Here is a 26,075-nt window from a genome sequence, read left to right as displayed (position 1 = left end):
GTCCATATTAGCAGGAGGAAGCGTTTCTGTTATGCCTGTGTAGCAACTCACTCAGGATTAATATGTTATACACTAAAGACTCTGCTGGTTCCTGTACAGACTAGATATCCTGACACTGCAGTCCCTAGTGGTGCCTGCAGGTAAAGAGATTGCCCTAACCACCGAACTAGGAGATGACAACTCAGACCTAACCTGCCTAAATAGCCATCGATTTGCTTCACCTTCCTCCTAAAGAACCATGGAGGGCAGAGCAGAGTGTGAATTAACTACAAGAGGAAAAGTGAGTAAAGTAAATCATGAAATAACAAACAAAGAATAAAGCAATTACTGTTGACAAATATACAGCCTACTTACTAAAGATAAACAGACATAGGTGCAAAGTATGGCAAAGAAACAGCAAGACGAAAATCCTTAGCTGAAAGCTCACAGACTGGCTCCAAACATTAATAGTATGTCAGAACATCTAAATGAATCTATTACCAGCAGGAAACGCCCGCTGGGGAACAGAATTTAAAGCTGCACCTATAAGGTGATAGGCGGACAAATGAAAACACCTGTTTTAATTTAGACAGACTGCAGTCAGAAAATACAACCCAAATACCCAGAGAAAAGGTGTGTCTCCTGTGGCTCGACAGAAAGAGAAGCCGACCACAGAACACAAGCTCAAGGGATCAAATCCAAGAGCATAACAGTTTCAACAGCATGGTGGAAGAGTATGTGTCCACACGTCTCCGCGTACTGAGTGATGGGTCTGTCCCATTTAACTTTTGGGTCTCCAAATTGGACACATAGGCTGAGCTTGTTCTTTATGCATTGGAGGTTCTGGCCTGCCCAGTGGCAAGTGTACTTTTGAAACGTGTGTATAGCACGGCAGGGGGTGTCATAATAAACAGGTGCATCCACCTGTCCACAGCCAGTGTGTACTAGCTCACATTTATTAAAATGCACCAGGCATGGATCCCACAGGACTTGTCTGTACCTTTGGCTGAATAGAGAAGTATACCAACCGCACCCAGCCATTGTTAAACTCCACCACAGATTGTTTGTTCTTTTTGCCATTCCCAATGTTTTGGGGCCTCCCAAAGTTAAAATAACCCCCCCCCCCAAATAAAACACAACGAGGTGTGTTTTGCAGAGTACACTCTTTTTTGCAGAGTACCCCCACACAGGCTTTTTGCGGAGAACACCCACAAAGGTTTTTTTCAGAGTACTCCCAAAGAGGCTGTTTTGCTGAGTAACCCCACAGAGGCTTTTTTCAGAGTACCTCCACACATGCTTTTTTGCAGATTAAGCTCACACAAGCTTTTTTCAGAGTACTCTCACAGAGATGTGTACAGAGTACACACATATACTTTTTGGCATCGCACTTCTACAGACATGTGTGCAGAGCAAAAAAAATTGTTTTTACGCACAGTACTCCCATAGACACAGGTGCAGAGTAGAAAAATTTGTTTTTACGCACAGTACTCCTACAGACATGGGTGCAGGGTAAAACAAATTGGTTTTAGGCACACTACTCCAACAGAAACGGGTGCAGAGTAGAAAAATTTGTTTTTACGCACACTACTCCCTCAGACATGGGTGCAAAGTAGAATTATTTGTTTTTATGCACACTACTCCCACAGACACGGGTGCAGAGTAGAAAAAAATTGGTTATAGGCACACTACTCCCACAGACACGGGTGCAGAGTACACAGAGAGAGACTTTTTGGAAAACTGCGCACACACAAAACCTAATACTGTCCCTCACTCCAGCCGCGTCTTGTCCCTGCGCTAAACAGAGCAGAATGGCAGCGGCACACATGATCCGGAATTTATACAGACCGGGTCAGGTGGTGCACATGGCTGTGATGGCGCCAGAAGTGCTAACAGCAGACAAGCTTGACTCATCAGAATTTCATGTATTTACATGGGGTACAGTAATTCTTTTTGAATGACTATTGTATATACTTTATACCATTTGCCAGATAAAGATACTAACTTGGATGTAAAACTTAGCTCACTGATCAGCCTGCAGTGAATTTACATGTAAGCCAGTTCCCAAACTCACCAGAAGGGCTCTGACAGTAAGTGCACATTTGTTCTTGTATGAGTCATCCCCTATTTGTTTGCAAATTATGCCCTTTTCCATTATATCTTTTTTGGTACCAAGTAAAATGGGTGAGATTATGGGAAAAAATAAGATTTTTTTTTTTAACTAGGCAGATTTTTGGCCTTGGTTGTGGTAATATAAATGCGGCAATACAGTATTCTGTTTTATGATACATTAAGACTCCATTATAAGGCTAATATCCTTATAGGGAATCTGTCAGCAGGATTCCACATCTTAAGTTATTTATATGTGCATGTAGCTCTTTCAAAGAGATGTCCAGAAACACCTTAACAAGTCCAGTTGGCTCCTCTGTTACTGAATCAGCATTGGAATTGATATGCAAATGAAGCTGAAGAGCTATAATAGGTATGAAGCCTCTGTCACGCCAGCTTTATTCTAACAGTGCCAACCCTCCTGACTGATTACTTCTTTGCCTAAAGTCACACAGCATAGAAGCTGTCAGTCAAGCAGGAGGAGGCATTGCTGGGCACTGAATAGAGCTGGAGTGAAAGAGGCTTCAGATCTACAAGTAACTCTTCAGCCTCATTTTCATATCAGTTTAAATGCTGACTTCTCACTAATGAGGGAACGGACTGGCCATGTTAAGGTATTTATGGATTTATCTTTAAAACAGCTATATGTGCATATAAGTAGTTTGGGGCTGAAATCATTGTGACAGATTCCCTTTAAAGCAGATCTTTCGTGACCTGGATTTAAAAATAAGCTGGGCATCAGAAAAAGTGCCTGTTGGGCTGCTTCCCTCCAGCTTCTTTTCCCCTGCGTCTGCTTGATTGACAGGTCACTTTCAATACCCAAATATCAAGAGACCTATTAATCAAATAGAGCAAGGTGGGGAATAAATGAAGGGGTGCCGTCCAGCAGACACTTCTGTCTGTGCCCCATTTGTCTTTAAACCTCTTATTATAAATTATACTTCTCTGTAAAAAGGGACTCATTAACATGGTGAGACTAAAGTTTGTAAAGACGCTAGGGCAAATGTGTTGGATATGAAATGTAATACTGACATTAACATAAACTTATTAAATAATACCATTTCACAAATAACAGTCCCGCACAATACCCCCAAAGTGTACTGCCATATAGTGCTATTATAAAAGTGTCATCCATTGAACAGCCACATTCATTGTCATAATGCTGTTATTTATCGCCATGAAGTAAGTGTTATGCTAGGGTGTTACATAGCAGAGAGGACCAATGGTAGAAGACTAAAGACTAATATTTCTCTTACCTATTTTAGAACTCAGCCGTGATTCCATATGCTACTGGACCAAGTATTATACATACCTTTTATAGATGTTTAGTGTAAGCAACCAAAATGAAGCTCTGGTACATAATACAAATTCAGAAGTAAATTTCCAATTTTATACTTTCCTTAAGGGTGTATCATAGCAACACTTTTAATCTTTAGATAATGTATTAGTTGTTATCTGAAAGTAAGAGCGGGGTCAAGTAGATAAGTGTACACTGACTACACTATTATGTTCAGAGAGACTAATAATAATAATAATAGTAATATCTTAGTATGTAATTATGATTACTTGTGTTATTGGCAACAATCCAAATTGTTTTGTGCTTTAACACTCATACTATATGTGCTGTAGGCAATAGAAATCATATGCTTTATATGCTTCTAGTGCAGACAAAAACTTCAGGATGGAAGGTTCCCTTATAATTTAGAAATCAATACAATAAAAAGAGTTAATCAGATTCTGATTGCGCGGTTTAACATTAGTACAGAACATTTTGCTTGTGATGTGTCTTAATTAGAGAAAACTGAAGAAAAAGTCTCATCCACGTTATTTATTTTAGTTTATCAATATTATGGCCCAAATTTCATCATTACAGTTTCCAACAACAATGAAGGAAACAGAATGGGACAGATTTATTAATCCTATCCACTATTAAACCGTTTTAAGGCAACCACAGACATTAGACTAACGTCAGCTAAAACAGCCAACATCAGCAGGCTCAGATAACATTATAATGTATATGGGAGTCTCTTGACTCTTCCCCAATGGATGATGTCAAGGGAAACTAATCTCCAGCTTGTCCGATTTTGGTCTGCTGATCCTTTTGTTCTCGGTGAGATAATGTCACAGGTGTGTCAGAGGTGACAAACAGTCGCCCTGCAGCTGGTTGCAAGAGATCTCTACGTTCGGCATTACAGACATCTTCTTAGAGGCTGTCTCTAGAAACCAGCGGCTACCTCCCTCTGGCTAATTAACTCCCTGGCCTGGGTGAATAAATACCTGGTGTGTTCTAGAAGGAGGTGCCGGCGATATCCATTATTCCTTGTGAAGACTTAGCAAGAGTAGTACCTTTTCCTCTCTGGACCTTGAGGACGTGTTTGTGCATTTGTCTGGAGTCATCTAAAGCTAAGCACTTTTCCCCTGTTTGTTCTTCTTTGTTGTCTATAGTGTTTAGTGCAGATCGACTAGTGCTCATCTCCTTCCTTCCCTAGCTTGAGCGAAACGCCAGGGAAAGACAGGGCAAGGTACGCGTGCGGCAATTGGTTAAGAGCCAAAACAGGGACGTTAGGGGAGTCATGGTGACTTTAGATCAACCTAGGTGGTCTCCACTTTCCCCCCTTTCCCTAGAGTCTGGGCTCCCTTTCCCTCTTCCCTTTGTGTTGCACTTTCCCAGACCTTGCGTGACATTTAAGCCATCAACAGAGGAGCCTGTCAGCAGCTCTTTACAGGAATGCTCAAAAGAGTGAGCACTCATGTGCATGGAGGAGGTGGTATAGAGAACTGTCAGCCAAATGACCAGCCAAACCATAATCCAAATGACCGCTATCGATTGTGTATGAGGCCATTAACACGCCACACTTATCTTAGTGACTCATGCAGGATGATAAGTTTGATGTATCTTTAGACACTTTTATCTGACTTTTCACCACCTCTTGGTTGGACTACTTTGTGCCACCTTTTAGCACTTAATCCATGCCCCCTTTTAGACACATAATAACTAGGGCAAACACTTTTGAAACATTTTTGAGGTACACTCACTAATAATAGTAAATCTGTCACAATGCTTTGATTGTGTGTAGTTACGTAGATATAGTATATAGTGTAGCTATAGAATCTACATTACTACCAGTTATGAACATTAAAGAAGTATTTCCATGAAAAGAATATCTGTTTCTGTGTGGTGGCCACATGTGGGTTGGATCCCGTAAAGCCGTTGCAATTATTGTGGAGCAGCTCGGACACACATTGGCTGTTCGCCTAACGCAGCGTGGAACGTCCACCTAACTGCATAGAAGAAAAACTAAACCCTAAATTATAAAAGCCACCCTAACAAAAAATGTCAATTTCTAATAAGATTATATTTTTTTATTTGTTAAATTACAATAAAGGGTTAAAGAGAACCTGTCATGTCCCCAAATGCTATTAACTTGCAGATGTATGGTTAATGCTGTCCGGCTGCCTTACTCAAAGTATGGCTAATAGAAGAAAATGAAATTATTTCTTCCCGGTGTAAAGCAGGAGACCGATTGCAACACACAGGAGTCACGAGGCGTGAACAGTGTGGCAGAACGATTTATTTCTATCCGATAGAGCGGAAATTCACATTGGTTAGGGAACAGTTAATAATATGAAATAGTGTAAACTGCATTAGACCATACAACAATAAACATACAATGAATTTGAGAATACAATTAGAATAATGTAAAAGTCTCTCAACAATTATACTTGTGTTCTTCCTACAAGGGTGGTACACCCGTTCCTGGCAGCTACTATGTTAGCTCTTCCTGCAACAATGGTCACGGGGTGTTCCCACTAGGCCGCAAGTCCTTCTGACTAAGTCTATCAAGGAACATTGAGCATCCTGTGTACCAACCGTCCCCCACCCCACCTGTTGTCATACCCAGGCTGACCCCTGTACCATAAGTTATGCTTGGAAGTGATGGCCCGACTTACTCGTGTCATCCTTCTGTAACCGCAGGCATCCTTCTCTGGTCAACGTCTTCTCGCAGATCTTCGGTATTTGACCAACATTAGGTGTCTCCTAGGCCTGGGGAAAAGATGGCTGGGTCCTGGTTTTCGACAGGGTGTCGTTTGGGCTCTGAATTTTGACCGGCGTAAGGCGAAGGTTCTGATCTTGACCAGTGCAGGCTGGGCTTTGGGTCTTGACCGGCGCAGGTTGGGTCTTCAGGTCTTGACCGGCATAGTCAGGGCTTTGGATTTCACTGGGCATCGTACAAACCTTGTCTGACAGCAGCCAGCACCCTATTGGGGCACGCTCTCCACTGAGGCCTGTCACAGTGGCTTCAGAGTCTTCTCTGGCCCAGGTCTGCACCGTTCCTCTCCTTAGCACCAAATCCTGCTGTGGTTTGGCGCGCAGGAATTTTATACCCGATGATTCCATCATGCAAGGCACCTGACCGGGTCCCGCACATGAACTTGTTCCCCCTGCAACTCTTCTGGTATCGGTTGGTTCCACATGGTTTCGTCCAGCCAGCACATGGCAGTCTTTCGTCACTAATGCCACATGATGCAGGGGCTCTTTAGGGGTACCATCACTTCCTCTTACAGGGTAAGCCACCGTCTTTCAGTCATGGAGACGTGCATGGAAGGGCTACAGTCACCACTGCTAGCACTATACTGTGAGCAGCAGCTGTAAACACACATTGGCACTTAGATTAACAGGTTGCTGTGTTGCGCATGTGTCAAGCTGGCTATCAAAACCTCGAGGTGTGCTCACAGCTGCTGCTCAGAATGCCGTAAGCAATAACTGTAGCCGCTCCATAGCCATTTTCATGACTGAAAGCCAGCAGCTCCTGGGAGGAATTAAGTTAATTTTCTCCCAAGAGCTGCACTTTTAGTGCATTGTCCGCACAGCTATAGAACACTATTTACCTGCAGATTAACCATATATCTACAAGTTACTAGCATTTGGGGACATGACAGGTTCCCTTTAAATAGAATATTCCCATTATGTATATAGTAGCTCTTCTACTTGTGCAATGTTAAACACAGCTGGTATGGAAATTCCCTGAATAACAAGCACTACATTCATTCTCTAAGATTACATTTATATTGATCTTCTTAAACTAGTAATTATATCATTTCCTCTGGATGCAAAGCAAAACCAAACACTGAAAATACAAAATAATGTGTTTACCTGTAAATGTACATGAAACACAAGCCATTGGCCTATGATAATAAAGCAATAATAATTTTAATAATAGAAGTATTGATGCGAGGTTGCAAAACGTTTCTAAGTAAACAACACTACCAGGGACGTGTCACCACATGCATTGTGCGGGAAGTTATGTGCTTGTCCTATGTAATTATTTGCTGATCTACGAAAAAATGCCTCTTTAATAGAATGTTGAGAAAGGGGTATTAAGATAAGGTTAGGTGTAAATGGCAAGAAAACAAAGCAAAACGATTAGTACTGTGCTGAAAGACAGATATTCACTAGAGGATGTCTAAAGGTCCCTACACATACTGTATGTAACATGCATGGGACCACCAAATTTTTTCTTGACAAGTGATGAAATAAGGATTGGGTGGTGTGAACTGATATGATTGATCCTTTGCTCTCCCAGGAGATAAGTTGCATTAACACCCCTTTTTGGCCACAGCCCCACTATCAGTATTTGGTCAGGAGTGGGAGAAAAAAACAGGTGAGGAACAATCAGAGAAAATGTACAATAGAAACAAGTGCACCAATTCTGCATTTATCATCCTCTTCTGGTTTTCCCACTCCTGAGAAAAAATACTGAATTCTGACCAAATACTGATAGTGGGGCCATGGCCTTAGTCTTATTGAAGCGCTCTCTGGAGCACAGTCACCTGATTCACACACATCACTTAATGAATTGGGCACGTTCTATTACCCAGCATGTGCCGCTCGATAGAGACATTTCTAAGTAACTTACACCACTTCGGTGGCGTAACTTATGATGAATTTGACAGGCAGCCATGACCTTGCAGCCATGACCATGCCATGTCCTGCCTATGTCCTGACTAAAGATGAGCGTTGTTCTACTCGAACTGTTCGCCAATCTCAAATTCGAGCTGTTTTGGGCGGTGTTCGAGCCGTTCGGCGAACACGAACAATTTGAGAAAAATTCGGCTGTTCGAGGTTATGTTCGATAACTGTTCGTGCACCAAAATCATAACTGGATTTTTTCTCAGTAATGATGAAAATTAATGTTAATACGCAGTTTGAGTGTACAGCGGGGTGGGGGGAGGGGCAGGGGATGGATCTCTGCAGGAACAATGAAGATCCCATTTTTTTTCCTCTTTCCCGCATTTACAGTGGGGAGGTGCAATCTGTCAGCCTATCAGCAGCGCACACACGGAGCGAAGTGCTTTTTTTCACACAAGCAAGGGCATGTGTCATTGGCAGTGTATGTCACATGTCCTTGCCCTATAAGACCAAGCCATTTTCCCCGTCGCCACCATTTTCTCACTGCTGCAGCTGCGTGTTAGACGGCACCGCTGTTGCTGTGTGCGCTATACCTTGTTAATTTCAAGCCAATTTTCGCACAAATCTACAGATAGCTTGGGAGTAGGGAATAGTTGTGATTTCAGTCCTTTTAAGGACTAGGTTACAGCATTTCCTACGACTTTTATCAGGCAGGTCTGTGCTCTTAAATAGATAGATTGTGGGAGTAAAGACTAATTGTAATTGGAGTCCTTTTCAGGACTAGGTTACATCAGTTCCTATCAGTTTTTGCCAGGCAGGTCTGTGCCAGTGCTGTGCAAGTTTTTTTCACAGCATTTGTCTGAATCTAGCAAAGCTAATCCTTTTTGGCCTATTGCAGAGTGTGTTAGTCAGTGGAGTAGCCTATCTGTGTTGCAAGATATACCACCTGTGTATAGAATACCAATTTTTTTACTGCACCTAGTGAAGTAAAATCTTTTGGGCATAGCATCATTCTATTAGTCCATCTATACTGACCTCCATCAGGTTGCAAATTGAATATAATTTTTTTCTGCATCTAGCTCTGAAAAAATATTGGACTTCTAGCTGTGTGTGGGACTTGTTGTATTAGTCCATCTATACTGACCTCCATCAGGTTGCAAACTGCATATATTTTTTCTTCATCTACCTCTGAAAAAATATTGGGCTTCTAGCTGTGTGTGGGACTTTTTCTATTAATCCATCTATACAGACCTCCATCAGGTTGCAAACTGAATATATTTTTTTCTGCATCTACCTCTGAAAAAATATTGGGCTTCTAGCTGTGTGTGGGACTTGTTCTATTAATCCATCTATACAGACCTCCATCAGGTTGCAAACTGAATATATTTTTTTCTGCATCTACCTCTGAAAAAATATTGGGCTTCTAGCTGTGTGTGGGACTTGTTCTATTAATCCATCTATACAGACCTCCATCAGGTTGCAAACTGAATATATTTTTTTCTGCATCTACCTCTGAAAAAATATTGGGCTTCTAGCTGTGTGTGGGACTTGTTGTATTAGTCCATCTATACAGACCTCCATCAGGTTGCAAACTGAATATATTTTTTTCTGCATCTACCTCTGAAAAAATATTGAGCTTCTAGCTGTGTGTGGGACTTGTTCTATTAATCCATCTATACAGACCTCCATCAGGTTGCAAACTGAATATATTTTTTTCTGCATCTACCTCTGAAAAAATATTGAGCTTCTAGCTGTGTGTGGGACTTGTTCTATTAATCCATCTATACAGACCTCCATCAGGTTGCAAACTGAATATATTTTTTTCTGCATCTACCTCTGAAAAAATATTGGGCTTCTAGCTGTGTGTGGGACTTGTTCTATTAATCCATCTATACAGACCTCCATCAGGTTGAAAACTGAATATATTTTTTTCTGCATCTACCTCTGAAAAAATATTGGGCTTCTCGGTGTTTGTGTGACTTGTTCTATTAATCCATCTATACAGACCTCCATCAGGTTGCAAACTGAATATATTTTTTTCTGCATCTACCTCTGAAAAAATATTGGGCTTCTAGCTGTGTGTGGGACTTGTTGTATTAGTCCATCTATACTGACCTCCATCAGGTTGCAAACTGAATATATTTTTTTCTGCATCTACCTCTGAAAAAATATTGGGCTTCTAGCTGTGTGCGGGACTTGTTCTATTAATCCATCTATACAGACCTCCATCAGGTTGCAAACTGAATATATTTTTTTCTGCGTCTACCTCTGAAAAAATATTGGGCTTCTAGCTGTGTGTGGGACTTGTTGTATTAGTCCATCTATACTGACCTCCATCAGGTTGCAAACTGAATATATTTTTTTCTGCATCTACCTCTGAAAAAATATTGGGCTTCTAGCTGTGTGTGGGACTTGTTCTATTAATCCATCTATACAGACCTCCATCAGGTTGCAAACTGAATATATTTTTTTCTGCATCTAGCTCTGAAAAAATATTTGGCCTTCTAGCAGTGTGTGGGACTTTCTCTATTAGTCCATCTATACTGACCTCCATCAGGTTGCAAATTGAATATAATTTTTTTCTGCATCTAACCCAGCCAATAGTTTTGGCCTAATACCACAGTTTGGCCACTCAGCTCTGCTCGGTTCCCATCCATTGTTTTTTTGTGCAAACAACTCCAGAGTTGTTAATTAGTTAACCACTAAAATGAGTGGAAAAAGGCCTGCTGCTGGTGGAAAGGGGAATAGGCGTGTTGGGAAGGGGAAAAAAGGTTGTGTCCGTGGGGTAGGTGTTAAAGCAACAGTAACATCTGCAGAAGAAAGACCATCTTTCAGCCAAACTAAAATGTCTACTTCTTTTAGCGGACAATGTGATAAGATCCCTTTCTTACGGCCACGCCAATCGCTACAAATTCCAGATGAGGCACAAAAACAGCAGGTGCTTCAACGGATATCAAGTGCTCCTTTAAGTGGGCTCTCCTCCACATCAACTTCAACATCTCAAATACTCCAGTCCTCAAAGGTGTCACCCCAATCGCACTTGCTTCCTCACAGCTCCCAAATCTCCAGCTGCCCGTCTGCGTATGAGGTAGAACAGATGGTTGAGTCTGCAGAGCTGTTTACTCATACTATAGCCTGGGAATCAAAGGTCGACTCCAGCGCTTCTGTGAATCCAGATGAGGAAATGATCTGCACTGATGCCCAGAATCTTTATGAGTCGGATCCAGGACCAGACGCAGAAGGTTCTGACCATAATGTAGACCCTCATTCCCAAATTGTAACTCCTGTTGGTGGAGACAATGAGGAAGACGATGATAAGACTCAAATACCTGATTGGAGCGACAACTTTAGTTTTTTGTCAGGGCAGGAACAGGTTGGCTCTGAGGACGACGGGTGTGATAACGCACAGGGTGATGATGATGAGGTTGGAGATCCCACTTACTGTCAACCCACAGTCAGCCAAGAGATGAGGTCAGCAGAGGAGGTGGAGGAAAATGCTAGTGACGACGAGGTCAGGTTGCGCCTTCCTGGACAGAGACGTAGTACTAGAAGCACGTCAACAACTGCATCCTCAAACACAACTCTGCCTCTCACCACAAGTCGTGGTGGCTCTTCAGGTCGCATGGGTGCTAAGCCTTGCATAGCCTGGGCATTTTTTCAGATCGATAAAGATGACCCAACTCGTGTTATCTGTAACATTTGTCAGCAAAAGCTAAGTAGAGGCCAAAAAATACATAGTTTGAGTACTTCATGCATGAACCGGCACATGGACATGAAGCATAAGTTGCAGTGGGAAGCTCAGTGTGCTACAATGCGGCCTAGCCGGCCGGGCCAACCACCGTCTGCCATATCTTGTGCATCCGCGGCCTCTTCATCCTCTGTGACTGGGGGGACAGCAGTCACACCTGTTTTGGGGCGCAGACCTGCCACCTCTTTACCCGCAACAGCCAGCGTGATTGGCAGGTCATCATTTTCTTTGGAGGTGGTAACACTAGCTGGTGTTGAGCGCTGTCCGACATCGATAGCACCACCTTTGGATCAAGGCAACCTAACATGTCCGCCTGCATCTTCCTCACAGACCGGCAGTTTGCCGGGGACACCCTTATCAACCCCGTCTAAGCACAATAGCCAGCCCTCGGTCCCTCAGATGTGGACAAGTAAAAGACCATTTCCTCCTAGCCATGAGAAAGCTAAGAGGTTGAATTTCACGATCTGCAAGTTCTTGGCTACAGAAATGCTGCCTTTCCGCCTGGTGGACACAGAGGATTTTCGAGACCTTTTGTCCGTCGCAGTGCCCCAGTACCAGATGCCCAGTCGGCACTACTTCTCAAAGAAAGGTGTGCCTGCGCTCCACCAGCATGTCGCACACAACATCACCGCTTCTTTGAGAAACTCTGTGTGTGACAGGGTGCATTTCACCACAGACACTTGGACGAGTAGGCATGGACAGGGGCGTTACATGTCGCTGACTGGGCACTGGGTAACTATGGTGACAGCAGGACAAGGGGCTGCTGTCCAAGTCTTGCCGTCCCCACGAGTTGTGCGTCAATCCTCTTTATGTCAAAGTTCCTCCACTGCTTCTGCCTCCTCAACCTCCTCTCGGTCTTCCACCTGCACCCAAAGCCTGTCTGGTCATGCCACAAGCTTTCTAACTGCGCAGAAGGGATCCTGCACACCTCCTTACTATGCTGGCAGTAGGGCTCAACGTCATCAGGCGGTTTTTACATTGAAATGTCTGGGAAATGTGAGTCACACAGCTGAGGAGTTGTGGTCAGCTCTGGAGAACCAATTTCATGAATGGTTGTCTCCACTGGACCTGAAACCAGGGAAGGCCGTGTGCGACAATGCTGCAAACCTGGGTGCGGCCCTTCGCCGGGGCAATGTCACACACGTACCTTGTATGGCTCACGTGTTGAACCTGGTTGTCCAGCAATTTTTAGCCCACTATCCCAGACTAGATGGCCTTCTGCAGAGGGCACAGTCGCTGTGTGCTCACTTTCGCCGTTCGCATCCCGCAGCTCAGCGACTTACATCTCTACAGAAGTCGTTGGGCCTGCCACTTCACCGGCTAAAATGCGATGTGCCTACCCGGTGGAATTCAACTCTGCACATGTTGCAGCGACTGTGGCAGCACCGACAAGCCCTGGTGCAATACGTTCTGACGTATAGCCTGGGCCAACGAGATCCAGAGGTGGGGCAAATCACGCTGGAGGAGTGGTCTCAGATCAGGGACCTATGCACCCTTCTGCACAGTTTTGAAATGGCGACGAAGATGTTTAGTGCTGACGATGCCATTATCAGCATGACTATTCCGGTGATTTACATGCTGGAGGACATGTTAAACAGAATTCGGAGTCAGGTGGTGGCACAAGAGGAGGTGGAGGAAGTAGAGGAGGAGGAGTTGTATGCGGAAGGGCTAACATCTGCAAGGTCCAGACGGTCGGCAGCACCAAGGCGGCAGGCATGTGAGGGTGGGGGAGATGGTTTTACCAGGGCGCATGGTAGCAGCCAAACTAGTGAGGAAGGTGCAGGAGCCCAGGAAGAAGTGGAGGACGAACTGATGGAAGACTCATCAGATGAGGGAGACCTTGATCACATTTCTGTTGTGCGAGGTTGGGGGGAGAGGACAGAGCAAGGAAGCATGATTGTTACCTCGCCACCAACACAACAGGGACTTGGTGCTCCTGGATGCGCAACACACATGAGTGCCTTCTTGCTGCACTACCTGCAACATGACCCTCGAATTGTGAGAATTAGAAATAATCCTGACTACTGGGTTGCCACACTGTTAGATCCCCGGTACAAAAGTAAATTTGCAGAAATTATTCCTGCCATAGAAAGGGATGCACGCATGCAGGAGTATCAGCAGAGACTGTTGCAGAATCTTACATGTGCTTTTCCACAAAATACCAGTGGTGCACGTAGTGAATCTCACAGTTCCAACTTGCCAACCGTGGGACCGTCAAGTGTTCAGCACTCAAACCGTAACAGAACCACAGTATCTGCTGGTAACATCAATTTTGCGGAATCATTTCACCACTTTTTTAGCCCATCCTTTGCAAGGCCACAGGAAACAAGAAGTCTGACACATAGTCAACGCCTAGAGACGATGGTACAGGAGTATCTCCAAGTAAACATTGAAGCCATGACTGTGTCACTGGACCCTTGCTCTTTTTGGGCTTCCAATCTGGATAAATGGCCGGAGCTAGCCACTTACGCCTTGGAGATCTTGTCATGCCCCGCAGCCAGCGTTCTGTCTGAACGTGTGTTCAGCGCTGCTGGTGGTGTGCTGACAGATAAGCGCACGCGGCTCTCCACTGATAATGTAGACAGACTCACGTTCATAAAGATGAACAAATCATGGATCCGAAAAGACTTTTCTACCCCTGTGTCATCCTGGGGAGAGTAAAAGCTTGATGATTGGTTAAAATCACCCTACCAACCGTTTTAAGCTTTCAAATTACTAATCATGTTTATCTGTATCTTGGCTGGAAAATAATTTGGGCTTTGTAGCAGTGTGCAGCACTGATTCTATTAGGCCATCTATAATAAGCTCCACCAGATTTAAAATTACTAATCATGTTTATCTGTATCTTGACTGGAAAATAATTTGGGCTTTGTAGCAGTGTGCAGCACTGATCCTATTAGGCCATCTATACTAAAGCTTCACCAGATTTAAAATTAATAATAATTTTTAGCTGCATCTAGCCCGGAAAATAATTTTGGGGCTCCGAGATGCGCAAGACACATAAGTGCCTTCTTGCTGCACTACCTGCAGCATGACCCTCATATTGTCAGAATTCGAAGTAATCATGACTACTGGGTTGCCACACTCTTAGATCCCCCAAACTTTTCGATCAACCTTTTCATTTTAATAAAGACCAAAAAAATGGTCATTTTTCAAATTATAAGCATTAGCAGGTTGTTAGAAACTGAAATCAAACAGTTTTCAACTCAAAACTTTATTCTAGGTGATGTTACATTTTCACATAGGACCCCTTGTTCGAAAGGAGCTTCTGAACTCTCTCGTCCATTGAATTTGTCAGGTTTTGGATGGTTTCTGCTTCAATTGTTTTGCATGAGGACAGAATACCCTCCCAGAGCTGTTGCTTAGATGTGAACTGCCTCCCGCCATCATAGACACTCCTTTTAATGATGCTCCAAAGGTTCTGAATGGGGTAGAGGTCAGGGGAGCATGGGGGTCACACCATAAGTTTGTCCCCTTTTATGCCCATATCAGCCAGAAATGCAGATGTTTTATGTGCAGCATGAGATGGTGCATTATCATGCAGAAAAATGATCTTGCTGTGAAATACACGGTTCTTCTTCTTGAACCATGGCAGGAAGTGCTGTTTGAGAAAATCCACATACATTATGGAGTTCATCTTTAGCGCCTTCAGGGATCCTAAAGGGGCCGACAATCTCTCTCCCCATGATTCCAGCCCAAAACATTACTCCACCTCCTCCTTGTTTTCGCTGTAGCCGTGTTTGCGTGGGGTGTCCATCAACCAGCCATCCTCCACTCCATCCATCTGGACCATCGAGCGCTGCACGGCACTCATCCGTGAACAAAACAGTTTTGAAATCAGTCTTCATGTAATGTTTGGCCCACTGGAGCCGTTTCTGCTTGTGTGAAGTGGATAGAGGAGGTCGACAGGATGGCGTATGCACAGCTGCAAACCTCTGAAGGACCCTGCATCTTGTTGTTCGGGGGACGTTGGAGGCACAAGCAGCTTCAAAAACTTGTCTGCTGCTATGACAAGGCTTTTTTGCCGCTGCTCTTTCAACCTGACGTAATTGCCTGTAGGAAAGAGTCCTCAATTTGCCCTTATCAGCACGCACACGTGTGTACTGTGAATCTGCTACATACTTCTTGATTGCCAAGACACTTCATCCTGATCATCGCACAATGTTGATTGTAGTCATGCCTTGACCTAAACACTCCACAATTTGTTGCTTCTCAGCAGCCGACACATCCTTTTTCTTTCCCATTTTGGCAGAAAATGTAGGCTGCTTAATAATGTGAGACAGCCTTCTTAAGTAGTCTTGCCTTTCATTGGACACACCTGCCAAACTAATTAGCACAGGTGTCTGCAATTGCTTACAGTGATATAAAGAGCCCTGACACACATCACCATCAATGAGTTTAACTGACAAACAAACAAATTCTTCCCTTATCACTCCTAAACACTTTTTGCATAATAATTTGGAACACAGTGTACATGTGCTTTTCCACAAAACACCAGTGGTTCACGTAGTGAATCTTACAGTTCTAACTTGCCAACCGTGGTCTGTATGGAGTTGTTCAATAAAGGGCCCAAAATTAAGATAACATAGATGGGAGAGGTCTCTATGAATAGGAATTCCTAAGTATTTGATACCCTGTGAGGGCCAGGCAAAGGGAAAGTTGGACTGGATGGAATCCTATATGGATTTGGGGAGGGAGACATCGAGGGCCTCAGACTTCGCTGCATTGATTTTAAAATTTGACCATGTAACAAAGTGATCTATTTCAGCCATAACAGCATGGATGGATATATGTGATTGAGTGATATATACTAGGACATCATCAGCAAATAGAGAGCACTTGTACTCGGTGCCTCCCACCTCAATCCACCTAATATTGGGGTTATGGCGAATTGATGAGAGCAGGTGCTCCGTCACTAGGATGTATAAGAGAGGGGACAGAGAACATCCCTGCCTTGTCCCATTGGTGATTGTGAAAGGTGATGAAAATGTTCTGACGCGCCCCCTGGGCCTTGGGACACCCGGAGCCGGACCCTTTTTGGTGGATGCTGGTGGTTGTAGTCTCCGTGGCGGCAACCCGGTTCCGTGGCTCAGGGCGGTCAAACCAGTGGCGGAACTATTTATGTGGTTTTGATGTTTAAATGTCCGACTACGCCACCCGTGGATTGCGGTCAGAGTGAACCGCCGCTCCAGGGCAGACCGCTGAGGCTGGTGTTGTGGGTGCAGCAGAGCGTAGCATAACTCCCCACGGGAGGAGTATAGCCTCAGGGCAGTGTATGCGGAGGATGGGGGTGATGGTGCAGGGCAGCAGCAGTAATGACACGGAGTCAGTGATGCAGTCCAGGGCCTTTACTCACAGTTCTTATTATCCAGACCACGTCTGCAGGTAACGGCTGCCCACGTCGTACTGTGCTCACCAGGTGAGGGGCTCAGACAACTCCCAGATAACTTTGGAGTGCTTCACAGGACCCCCTTTGTGTGTCCTTTGTCTGGCCTTTCTTACCAACCCTTCTGTCCGGCTGCCTCGGGCCTCCTCTTGGTAAACTTGGCGCCAGTTTCCCTGACCCTATGTGGTGCCTTCCTAGCGGGTGTAGCGAGGGGCTGCGCCACATAAAATGTCACAGCCTCCTGTTTCTAGCTGAGGGTCGTTTCCTGCCTCCACTAGTTTCGGGGACCGGTCTCCCCCTTTGGCCTGACCCCTCCACGCAGGTGGATTCGGGCGTGTGGTGGCGACTCGCCCGTCCGCACCCCTGGGATCCTTTCATTCCTCGTTCCTGGAGCCTTCTCCGCTCCTCTTCCTTCCTTCTCCTTCTTCCAGGCCTGGGCCTCTGTTACTAGGCCCGCCTCCGGAGCAGAGCTCATGCAGAGCCCCTGCTCCCTGCCACTTCTGCTCAGACTTCTCTGCACTGAACTAAGATGGTGCCCACCTTTTATACTCCCTTCTCAATGCACCCAGGAACTGCTTCCTCCCTGCTCCTGCACTACAGGGTTCCCCTTCCTCAGTGTTCCCTCCCCCCACTCCAGCCAGGGACAGGGACTGTCGTGCCCATCTCAGAGGCATATTGGTCGCCCTGCCCCACGGCAATGTGGTGTAATGCATGCAGGTGTCGGGTCCTGATCCACACTCCATCCTTACCTGAGAGTGAGATATCACACCTCTGGGTGAGGTGCAATACCTTTGTAGCAACCGAGCCCTCAGGGTGCTACAGTTCCATTTATCTTCAGCCTAGGTGACGTATTGTGATACAGGGCCGTGATTTTGGCTATAAAAGGGTCCCCTAGACCCCTACCCCAAGCTTTTTAAGAGAATCATATATGGCGTGCCAGGAGACTCTATGGAATGCTTTCTCAGCATCCAACGAGAGTATCTAATTACAAATTTTTAACTGCATCTAGCCCAGGAAATACTTTGTGCCTAGTAGCAGTGTCTGCTAGTCAGCGGATTATCCCGGCTGCTAAGCAAGCTACACCACCTGTAGTTTGGACACTTAATTTTTTCAAAGGAAATGCTTCGGGACCACGGGATACTCAGTGAAGAGCATCAGGAGGCACCCCAAGGCATAGGGGCTGGGACTGGCAGTAGGATGCCTTGCGGTGGACAGCCGAGCTCGATCCTTATAAAAGCTTTTTAACTGCAGCAGCTTTAGTGGACGCTACTGGAGCTGGAATTACGCGGCTGCTGGCATGAGACTTGCCCTCCAATAGATCCTTGTAAATGGATTTAAAGTGTATTCATTCAAATTAGAGAGACAATTTAAATTAAAAAGCTTAGAGCTGCCTCCACCACAGGGGGGCTCGCTCGACCCACCAGCGGACAGGCACCAGTATTGGGAGAGGGCGGCTGGCCGTCAGGGTTCACCGCGGCTCTGGCACAAACCCGGCGACACGGAGGTGGCACGGGCAGGAGCGGACTGAACGTGTCGGCTTCTCACTTTTTGGATTTTAGAAGGGCATGACATGCCTATATCTGTGTCTCCCCCTCCTTTTACTCCTCCACCTCTTTTCTTTTCGCATGACTATATGTACTTGTCACTTTTCCATGTGTTAGTTGTGTCTTCTGAGCAGTTTGTCAGCTTTTGGACACCTTTGAAGGTGTTTTCTATGTGTTTTTGTTTGCCTGCCATTGGTTTTAACGGTGTTCGAAGGTGTTCGACGAACAGTTCGGCGAACACACGGGTGTTCGACGAACCGAACCGAACTCGAACACTACGGGGGTGGCTCAACACTAGTCCTGACCATGCTATGTTGATATTGATATTGGCTTAGATGGCCAGAGCTGACATGTAAACGGCAAAAGACGCAATATTTTTGTGCAATTTCGGAGTTGAACAAAAATATTGAGACTTATTAAGGTGTTTACACCACATATCTGGGGTAAATACCTTAATGAATCACCCCCTAAGTGCCTGCGTAGACATCTATTTACAACCTTTGGTAGCACGAAAACCTGGATATTTAAATGACCGTACAGAAATCCTAAAGTTATTTTACAACTTCTGGACAGTGTGGATGCTTCTTGCGCTCTGATTGGCTAGCTGCGATTTCCTGATTTAAAGTTACTGCCTACAGGAAGAAAAAAAATTACAAGCGCGCCGCTGATCTGACCTGTTCTAAGCTATCACCAGCCCCCCCACACTCATCTACCACGTCCCCCCGCTCATCATACACAAGCACTACGCTAGCAAAACTGTTAAAACTGTTAGTTGCCCGCAATCACATTCCCGCATTGACGATTTTTCCTGAATTTAAGAAATTTTGCTTGTCTTTCAAGATCATGAATCCGAATGTGCCATATTCGTGTCGAATTTAAGTTGTAAGTTCAGATTTTGAACAAATTCGCTCAGCACTACTTGTGAGCCTTTGTACTATATATTGCAATACTTAAATATTGCAGTATATAGTACAAATAACAAAGCCTGTGGCTGGGCTTCATATGACATCAAGATGGTGGCTTGCCATGGCAACCCTTTAGCACCTTACTGATTACATCACATGGGGACACGTGATACTTCCTGATCTGTGGTCACATGACCACATGTGGGTGTATTTAAGAAGGTCCTTCTGGCGCTTGTGTAGATGCGCCTCTTGAGAAAGACTGGCGAAATGAACGTCGGGGCGTGTTGCTACCACCGCTGCACTCCTGTGATGCTCACAGTGGTTTGAGGGCTTCATATCATTCTTCTCTTTGTGAGTTTTACCTATGGATAGGAATATGGAGGTATGAGGTATGGGGTCGCCTGAATACTTTAGCCCACTAGGGCTCTCATGAGCTGATGCAGCAAGCTTGAAGTGGCGATCTCCATATAGAAATACCATATACTCACCAATAATAGTAATACTAATACAGAGATATACAGAGATGTACTTTTAGTCCCCTGCCTATGTGTCTTCACAATACCTGGCACCTTGCACTTTATACCCCTTATCTTTGATGTACTGTAAAGTATTTTTAAGATGTAATTCTTATTTATTAAAACTTTGTCTTTTATGCCTTTGTACTCATGTTTCCTCCTGTTTCTACATGTTTATCTTTTCAGTAGGCAACACTCGGTCCATGGCCTGGCGATTGCAACCAGATACCATGGTCTGTTTAGTTATATGAGGTGGGCCACCGTTTGTTCATCACATGGGGATGGTAGGTGCCTGAATGTACACCCCACCAAGATTAAAAAACCAAGCAATGTGAACTGAGGTCTAAGATGGTACACATGCAAGAAATAGGAGCATGTTCACACTAGTAAAAAGATGCAAAACCTACAAAAGACAAAAAATATCTCATACCCTACCATCATTATATATAAATGTAAAGCAAAGTTGCATATGAAATCTAGGGTACTTAGTGAACTATTTTTGATCAAAAAAAGTATACAAGCCATCCCACCAGCGACAAGGTGACCCTAAATTGGGACGGTCCTGCACTGTCTATATTAAAAACCTTACTGTATATCAAAGTTGAAGTAATGCATATAAAAGGGTAAACAAATAGAATCGGGTCCCAATATCAGACCACCCAAGCCCGTGGTAAGCTACATATATACTAACCAGCTCAACAAGGGGGATGCCACACCCCTAATTTGCACAGAATGCAAACAAGACAAAAAACCAAGCTATGTGAACTGAGGTCTAAGATGGTACACATGCAAGAAATAGGAGCATGTTCACACTAGCAAAAAGATGCAAAACCTACAAAAGACAAAAAATATCTCATACCCTACCATCATTATATATAAATGTAAAGCAAAGTTGCATATGAAATATAGGGTACTTAGTGAACTATTTTTGATCAAAAAAAGTATACAAGCCGTCCCACCAGCGACAAGGTGACCCTAAATTGGGACGGTCCTACACTGTCTATATTAAAAACCTTACTGCATATCAAAGTTGAAGTAATGCATATAAAAGGGTAGACAAATAGAACCGGGTCCCAATATCAGACCACCCAAGCCCGTGGTAAGCTACATATATACTAACCAGCTCAACAAGGGGGATGCCACACCCCTAATTTGCACAGAATGCAAACAAGACAAAAAAACCGGGCTTAGGTGGTCTGATATTGGGACCCGGTTCTATTTGTCTACCCTTTTATATGCATTACTTCAACTTTGATATACAGTAAGGTTTTTAATATAGACAGTGTAGGACCGTCCCAATTTAGGGTCACCTTGTTGCTGGTGGGACGGCTTGTATACTTTTTTGATCAAAAATAGTTCACTAAGTACCCTATATTTCATATGCAACTTTGCTTTACATTTATATATAATGATGGTAGGGTATGAGATATTTTTTGTCTTTTGTAGGTTTTGCATCTTTTTGCTAGTGTGAACATGCTCCTATTTCTTGCATGTGTACCATCTTAGACCTCAGTTCACATTGCTTGGTTTTTTGTCTTGTTTGCATTCTGTGCAAATTAGGGGTGTGGCATCCCCCTTGTTGAGCTGGTTAGTATATATGTAGCTTACCACGGGCTTGCGTGGTCTGATATTGGGACCCGGTTCTATTTGTCTACCCTTTTATATGCATTACTTCAACTTTGATATACAGTAAGGTTTTTAATATAGACAGTATAGGACCGTCCCAATTTAGGGTCACCTTGTCGCTGGTGGGACGGCTTGTATACTTTTTTTGATCAAAAATAGTTCACTAAGTACCCTATATTTCATATGCAACTTTGCTTTACATTTATATATAATGATGGTAGGGTATGAGATATTTTTTGTCTTTTGTAGGTTTTGCATCTTTTTGCTAGTGTGAACATGCTCCTATTTCTTGCATGTGTACCATCTTAGACCTCAGTTCACATTGCTTGGTTTTTTGTCTTGTTTGCATTCTGTGCAAATTAGGGGTGTGGCATCCCCCTTGTTGAGCTGGTTAGTATATATGCAGCTTACCACGGGCTTGGGTGGTCTGATATTGGGACCCGGTTCTATTTGTCTACCCTTTTATATGCATTACTTCAACTTTGATATACAGTAAGGTTTTTAATATAGACAGTGTAGGACCGTCCCAATTTAGGGTCACCTTGTCGCTGGTGGGACGGCTTGTATACTTTTTTTTATCAAAAATAGTTCACTAAGTACCCTATATTTCATATGCAACTTTGCTTTACATTTATATATAATAATGGTAGGGTATGAGATATTTTTTGTCTTTTGTAGGTTTTGCATCTTTTTGCTAGTTCGAACATGCTCCTATTTCTTGCATGTGTACCATCTTAGACCTCAGTTCACATTGCTTGGTTTTTTGTCTTGTTTGCATTCTGTGCAAATTAGGGGTGTGGCATCCCCCTTGTTGAGCTGGTTAGTATATATGTAGCTTACCACGGGCTTGGGTGGTCTGATATTGGGACCCGGTTCTATTTGTCTACCCTTTTATATGCATTACTTCAACTTTGATATACAGTAAGGTTTTTAATATAGACAGTGTAGGACCGTCCCAATTTAGGGTCACCTTGTCGCTGGTGGGACGGCTTGTATACTTTTTTTGATCAAAAATAGTTCACTAAGTACCCTATATTTCATATGCACTTTGCTTTAAATTTATATATAATGATGGTAGGGTATGAGATATTTTTTGTCTTTTGTAGGTTTTGCATCTTTTTGCTAGTGTGAACATGCTCCTATTTCTTGCATGTGTACCATCTTAGACCTCAGTTCACATTGCTTGGTTTGTTGTCTTGTTTGCATTCTGTGCAAATTAGGGGTGTGGCATCCCCCTTGTTGAGCTGGTTAGTATATATGTAGCTTACCACGGGCTTGCGTGGTCTGATATTGGGACCCGGTTCTATTTGTCTACCCTTTTATATGCATTACTTCAACTTTGATATACAGTAAGGTTTTTAATATAGACAGTGTAGGACCATCCCAATTTAGGGTCACCTTGTCGCTGGTGGGACGGCTTGTATACTTTTTTTGATCAAAAATAGTTCACTAAGTAACCTATATTTCATATGCAACTTTGCTTTACATTTATATATAAAAATGGTAGGGTATGAGATATTTTTTGTCTTTTGTAGGTTTTACCCCACCAAGATTGAATCACCTAAAATATCACTGTTAGAGATTATTGGGTTAAACAGCAGTGATAGAAACTAGCTCTGGTCATTGCTAATAGAGGCATCTGTATAACACAGACATCCCCTGTCCTGCATGGAGCAGGCCCAGCACCTGAGCCCGCTCCTTATACCTGAACTTACTCCTCCTCTTCCTATAATTGGAGAAACTTCCTCCTATAATTGTTTTTCTGCATCATTTGAGGTACACTTTAAAGGAGCTTTTTTATTTTGCACATCTTCACATTTCAAATATGTTTTTTCTTCAAAGCGTTAGTACATACAAGTTGCAAGTCAAAAAATGGGGAAATTAGTATTCTTTCAGTTTGCTTAGTAAATGTAACTGCCATATTAGAAATCCATTACTAAATATTTCTAGTGGGCCCAATCTCACCTAGGGACGCTTTAACAAAATAGCAAACAATGCACTTGCACTGTTACCGAACCATATCTGCTTCCTTGGCATTATGGCGAAGGAGTGTCCATCAGCTATCTGCGTACCTCCCAACTTTAAAAGATGAGGAAGAACATATACTGTAGTGTGCACAGCATGCTAACATTTTTATTTTATGCTAAGTTAGTACCCTAACCTTTCCCAGCCTACTATTCATGCCCACACAGAAGTATTGCTCCTTGTGAAGCCTATTACTGTTCCCACAAAGTACAATACTGATTTCATTGCCCTCAAAGTGCCCCCCACACACACAGTATGATGCCCTCACCTACACTCGGCATGATGACCGCACAGTCTTCCACACAGAGTATGATGCCCCAACAGTTCCCCCACACAGAATGATGCCCACACAGGTCCCTCCACACCGTAAGATACCTTCTACAACACCCCACATTTAATATGACCCCCTCATAGCCCACCCACACACACAACATGGTGACCTCACAGCTCCTCACACAGCATGATACCCCTACAGCACTTAAAGCTCAGAATGTGATGCTTTCATAATCCCCCACACACAGTAGGATCCCCCCTTAGCCTTCCTCACAGTGTTATTTCCCTACAGTCAGCAACCAAGAAGAAAGAAAACAGCACTCACCAGTGCGTAAAATCTTTTAATCCAGATTCAACATACAGAGAGTGGACAGCGGCTAGCAAAGGGGTGCGGGGTGAAGAGTGGACGACGGCCGTTTCGCGCACTGACTGCGCTTCTATGGGTCCAATCTCCCTACAGTCACCCACTCACACACAGTATGATACCCAGACAGAATTATTCCCCTACGGCCTCCCACACAATATGATGCCCCCACAGCCCTCCACACAAAGGAAGATGTCCGCCACAATGTAAATCTACCCCAACCCCACACACAAACATAGTGTGATGTCCTCAACACAGTATGATCGTCAGGGGCATAACTATAATAGGTGCAGGGGTTGCAATCGCTCCTGGGTCCTGGAGCTTAGGTGCCCAAAAGGTCCCCTTGGCCCATATGGAAAGATCCTTACTATTAAAGACTTGCATTAGTTGGGAGCCCCATTGGAGATTTTGCCTTGGGGCCCACGAGCTTCAAGTTATGCCACTGGTCCTACAGCCCCTAACATACAATATGATGCTCTGATAGTGTACACATGCACACAAATCTGCTACATCAACACTTTTTGTGTCCTGCTCCTCGCCTCCAGTGTCTAGTTATGTGACCTGAAAATATCACATGATCTGAATGTCCTAGCAGGACCTCCAGTCTCTACATAGACTAAACAGTAATACAACCTATAATAAAAAACAAACACACAGCAGTAAGTAAATACAGTGGGGGAAATAAGTATTTGATCCCTTGCTGTTTTTATAAGTTTGCCCACTAACAAAGACATGAACAGTCTATAATTTTAAGGGTAGGTTAATTTTAACATTGAGAGATAGAATATCGCCCAAAAAAATCAAGAAAATCACATTGTATAAATTTGATACAATTTTTTTGCATTTTGCAGTGAGAAATAAGTATTTGATCCCTCTGATAAACAACAATTAATACTTGGTGGCAAAACCCTTGTTGGCAGCACAGCAGTCAGTCGTTTTTTGTAGTTGATTATGAGGTTTTCACACATGTCTAGAGGAATTTTGGTCCACTCCTCTTTGCAGATCATCTCTAAATCATTAAGATTTTGAGGCTGTCGCTTGGCAACTCGGAGCTTCAACTCCCTCCATAAGTTTTCTATGGGATTAAGGTCTGGAGAATGGCTAGGCTACTCCATGACCTTAGTGTGCTTCTTTTTGAGCCACTCCTTTGTTGCCTTGGCTGTATGTTTTGGGTTATTGTCTTGCTGGAAGACCCAGCCATGACCCATCTTCAATGCTCTTACTGAGGGAAGGGGGTTGTTGGCCAATTGGCCAAAATCTCGCGATACATGACCCCATCCTTCTTCCCTTCAATACGGTGCAGTCGTCAGGTCCCCTTTGCAGAAAAGCACCCCCAAAGTATAATGTTTCCCCCACCAAGCTTCACGGTTGGGACGATGTCCTTAGATTTGGACTTCTCCTTCTTCTTCCTCCAAACATGGCGAGTTGAGTTAATGCCAAAGAGCTCAATTTTTGTCTCATCTGACCACAGAACCTTCTCCTAATAACTCACAGAATCATCCAAGTATTCATTGGCAAACTTCAGACGGGCCAGCACATGTGCCTTCTTGAGCAGGGGGAACTTGTGGGCACTGCAGGATTTTAAACCTTTAAGGCGTAATGTCTTACCAATGGTTTTCTTGGTGACTGTGGTCCCAGATGCCTTGAGATCATTAACAAGTTTCCCCGTGCAGTTTTAGGCAGATCTGGCACC

This window comes from Phyllobates terribilis, unplaced genomic scaffold (genome assembly GCF_046119375.1).
Source record: "Phyllobates terribilis strain yellow unplaced genomic scaffold, ASM4611937v1 Scaffold_11__3_contigs__length_659146591, whole genome shotgun sequence".
In the NCBI taxonomy this organism is placed as follows: domain Eukaryota; kingdom Metazoa; phylum Chordata; class Amphibia; order Anura; family Dendrobatidae; genus Phyllobates; species Phyllobates terribilis.
The sequence above is the reverse complement of the archived record's forward strand: the minus strand, read 5'-3'. Positions refer to the sequence as shown.